This window comes from Calidris pugnax, unplaced genomic scaffold (assembly GCF_001431845.1).
Source record: "Calidris pugnax isolate Ruff unplaced genomic scaffold, ASM143184v1 scaffold178, whole genome shotgun sequence".
NCBI lineage: Eukaryota > Metazoa > Chordata > Aves > Charadriiformes > Scolopacidae > Calidris > Calidris pugnax.
In genome coordinates this window covers 6,391,778-6,396,403 of record NW_015090986.1, presented here as the reverse complement: position 1 = coordinate 6,396,403, position 4,626 = coordinate 6,391,778, and the positions used below count along the sequence as shown (strand labels likewise).

Below are 4,626 nucleotides of genomic sequence, written 5' to 3'. Positions count from 1 at the left end.
GCAGTTATTTGTTCTACTCACAAGAGAATCAAAATTAAAACCCAACTTCATTTTGGAATATAAACATGCAAGTGCAGGTGGCTCCCAGCATTCCATTTATTGAGAAAATATTTGTCAATTTTCCCATCTCATTAGGGGAAAAGAAAACAAAAACTTTAATACAAAACAGTTTCCAAGGATAACAGGATTGCAGACTAGGAAACACAGATATATTTTGGAACTGATTTTGATGCTTGAATTGTACAAAGAATTGCCTGAACATTTCTGAAATATGTGGGTCTTCACTTCTAGCACACATGTCCAGATAACACTTTTGCAGCTGGAAACTATGATCTGCTAATAATATGTTCAAAATATTAACAAGGATCCAGGTTTACATATTTCTGAAGCTCTTAATTTTTTTTGTCTAAAAAAGATTTGAAGGCCAAAGAGAAGAGTTTGCTTCAGCAGCCTTCTCTGTCTTTATGCAGCAAGCGGATCCAGTGGGAAATGAAGAATAGTATCTTAAAAATGAGACATGAAAAGTGCATGCCTTTCTCTGCAGCTCTTCTGTGTCCTTTTGTGTCTGCCATTGTTCTTGTGTGTGGCTCATTCTGCATGGAACGTAAAACCTTTAAGATATAGAGGTGTCCATATCCCCAACATGCCTAATTTACATTTTGTCTCTGAAACTAATAGGATGCACCCATCAACAGTGCTTGGGAAAAGATTTATTTCTTGTTATTGTATTTTAACATAGCTTCTGATTAGGGTTAAATCCCCTAGAGTTTTTAAGTTATGGGGAAAGACACCTAGTCATTAAGAAGGCAACACTGAACAGAAAGGCTTGAAAAACTTTTGAAATATTAATTGAACCTGATCTAGATTTCTGTTATACTGCCTTCATTTCTCAGGAGTGCAGCAGACTTGCTTGTATCCTGTCTGATGTTCATATCAGGTGCTGAGCAGGATAGAAAGCAGTGGCTGTTTTGAATCTGCAGTCATCAAATCAAATTAATTCTGTTTTTCATTCTCTTTACAGGAGTGCAGCCCATATTAAAACTTTTATAGGTCCCCTCTGAAATCCTTTCAAAGGGCTCTGGTCAAGAAGACTCTTTGAAAGGAGATCTTCTGTGGTAAAGAGAACTCCTGAGAGCTTAAATAGCTGGTTGTGCTTTAGCAAAGAATGCCAGGAATTCATTTCACAGGTGGGATGATTTTACCTCTGGAAATTCAGCTCTGAGTTTACAGGGTATTATTGCAGGATGGGTAGTAATTGGGGAAAATTTGGCAGACAGTGAGATTCCTGAGCCTGATGTGTAAACATAACTGCATAAACAATGTCTGATGCTGCAGTTCTGTAGTTTTCTCATAATCTGCCTTTGGTGTTTCTTAAAAAGAAAGCACGTCCTGCTCTCTAAATAAGACTCTGTGGCTTCTTAATGATAAAGCTCCTCACTCACAGCACTGGAGAAAGCTGCACTGGAACACATGTGAAGACAGCAGGCAATTTTTGAAGCTTTTGACTTGTACTGTTTTGGGTTAAGCTTTGGCTCAGGTTTGAATCCTATAGCTTTCTGCATCACATTTCATACTACTGATTAGGGCCTGGTTTTACTTCTTCATCAAGAGTTCAGCACAAATTCCTGTACTACCAAACATCCAAAACTATCTAAACAATGTTTTACGTTGCCTTTTGAAAATTTTCTCTCTGATTTTAGATCTCTGCAATTCTAAATTCTCGATTTTTTATTCTAAAAATTTTGTAGATGTGTCCTCTTGATTTGGAATTTCACAGATGCAAAATCATCTTTTTGAGTTAGATTCAAACACATCTGATAAATATCTATTTCATGAAGCTTTGTGAAAGTCATTTATGTGCTTAATGTTTTACGAATATTTCCTGCATTCTCATTAAAAGAAACGTGGTATATGTTTTCTCTGCACCAAATGCAAGTCAGAAAATTATACTTTGTGATATTTGTCACAAAGGAACTTCCATTCAAAGGGAACCCAAAACACAACGTCTTAAAAATCTTTAGGAAGAAAGCATAGTTTTGAGATGCCATGCTAATATAGCAAAAAATTTCTTTTATAGTACGCTCTGTAATGTTAAAAATAATCAGTGTCTCTGTGCTGCTAAACCAACACCTCCATGCCTCGTGCACCAGAGAGTTGCCTGTGGAGCCAAGAACAGAACCACCGCACTATTTCTGGTAATTTCTTTCTCGTGGATCCCTGCATTCCCAGGCTGTGCTTCCAGTCTCCTGGAATAATTTATATATATTTTTTTTATTCATTCTCCAGTATGGCCAGAAAACCTCCTATTTTACTCTCTGGAATTTTATCACTAATTTGTTTTGGGGTGGCAGGTCTATCTAGACTCTTTAGGAAAATCTGGAGCGGTAGGATGTGTTTATTCTGGGACCTGCACTGTTGCTATTATTCACCATGCAGCTGAAGGCGAGAGGGTGTACTGACCTTTGTATTGGCACAGAGAAGAAAACTTCTTTATGATATAACCATGAAGGCATTTGTATTAAAACCACATGGGGTAAATTAGTGTTTTACTGTTACACTTGAGAAGGAAAAGTCTGAATCATTTAGCTAAAGCAACAGTAAGAAAACTAGCATATAATGGAAAATTCTTCTCAGAAACACAATTTGAATTTCTTTTTTATGTAAGAACTGAACTTGACTGAAAAACAATTGTTAAAGAACTCTAGAAGGCCTAATGTAAGAAACATGAAGTCTTCCAGAGAGACAAAAGTGTAAATTCCAGGAAGAGATTTAAGGTTGATCCACCAGCTATTGAACTGCTTCGTTTCCCCATATTGTCCTTCCTATTTCTTGTTTGCTGAGAGATGAGTTTAATGGAATTAAATATTCCCTGCTGGTCTTCATAGTTATGTGAGTCCCGCTTTAAAAGCAATTCCTTTTCATCTTAATAGTTTCAAGATAGTCTTACTTCCTTACCGAGCCCTGGGCAGACACCTGGAGAAAGTTTGCCAAGAGCTGGGAAGCCTGTATCTGGATGCCTGAAATGGGTTTGACCTCAGAAGGACATACACTGTCTTCAGTAAGGAAAATGTTTGAGATTCTGGCCTCAACTGTTAGAAACATACAGCCATTTCCCATACATGAGTAGTTGTTGCCTTCTCCATTTTCATCCCCTGCTTTTTCTTTTGACTTGTCATCGGACTGTGTGCTTTAGGTATGAAGAAATCGTTTGGTCAAAATGAGTAGCTTTACTTCAGTCAGCAAGATGTATAGCTGTCTAATGATGAAATCAGAATTGGTCATATGATCTGAAGTTCACAAATACATTTTTGAGCATCTTCGACTAATAACAAATTAGAAGTAGAACTGTATTGCTGAATTGTTTAATCAGTATATAAAGTGCCTATCTATAGGCACTTTGGAGTATTTCTCGAAAGTGTCTTCCTTTATGCCTTTCAGCTAACTTCTTTACCTCACCATCCCCATACTGGAAAAGCACTGGTCCTGAACACCCCAACCCCAGAAAACAGCAAAACTCACCAGGCAGTGTACGTGGGATGAGAGAATGATGATTAGATATAAAGAGAGAATCATGTCAAGATCATTTTCCCACCTCTTGGCAGAATCCTCCCAGTCACACCATCCTCTCCCCACAAAAACGGCACTGCATTTTCAGCAGTGTCTTGCTTCACTTCAATCAAATTTCAGATCTAGACATGATGTCTCCCAATTGCTTCTATTGATTACTGGTGTCATAAGTACACAATTCTTGGAACAAAGATACTAAAAAACCTCACAATAAAGAAACTAATTGCAAGTAATTTCATGCCTCCTTTGCTGCATTTTCCTGAAAAATTCTTCTGGAATTTTCTTTTGCGCTGAGTCATTCCTGGGGACAAATCATTAAAAAAAAAAAAAAAAAAATCAGTCTTCACTGGGAGACAGAAAGGAGGTATGTTTAAAAACTGACAGAGTGAAGTCAGTGAAAATATTGTCCCAGACAACCTTAGTGCAACATCTGTGTGAACTGCTTGAAATCACACAAAAGGAGACAAAAAAACCTATAGTGCAAAGAGTGTCAACCACCTTATCATGCAGCAGTGAGCCACATGAACTTTTCCGTGCAGTCACTGCTTCCTCTCAGCTGCTTTTTCTGTGCCTCAGACACTGAGACCTGTTCAGCAGTTACTGCAGTGAGGGCTCGGGTGGATGTCAACATCCTCAGTGGTGTGTCTCCAGCAGCAAGGTCCAAAGTGAGGTCTAAAATGGTTCCCTCTCCCCTGTGCCGTGACTCGGATTTGAACCGAGGTTGCTGCGGCCACAACGCAGAGTACTAACCACTATACGATCACGGCAAGCTACACAGGACATGTCCACTGCCTCCTGTTTTCTGTCTCCTCCAGCAGAGCCATGCAAGCATTGCCACCTTGCACAGACCAGTTATAAAGTTCCATGTGCTGGCCTCCTCCCCAGGGTGACCGCTATTGTGGCTCTCCCGGTTTGAGTCACACAGGATTAATTTCTCTTTGAGTAATTTTACTTTTCAGTAAGCTTTCTTCTAATTCTGGGAAAAAGTGTACTTTTAGAGGACTACCGTGTCTGAATTTGTGAAAATATTTACTTCATAGCCACCTATAGTATGCAGAT

General features: G+C 38.7%; 1 non-coding gene across 1 annotated transcript; it reads right to left on the bottom strand.

Annotated features, from left to right (window-relative positions):
* Positions 1-4,262: 4,262 nt before the first annotated feature.
* On the bottom strand, positions 4,263-4,334 carry TRNAH-GUG. The gene has a single exon. It is a non-coding gene; the product is annotated as a tRNA-His (tRNA).
* Between the last annotated feature and the right edge of the window lie 292 nt (positions 4,335-4,626).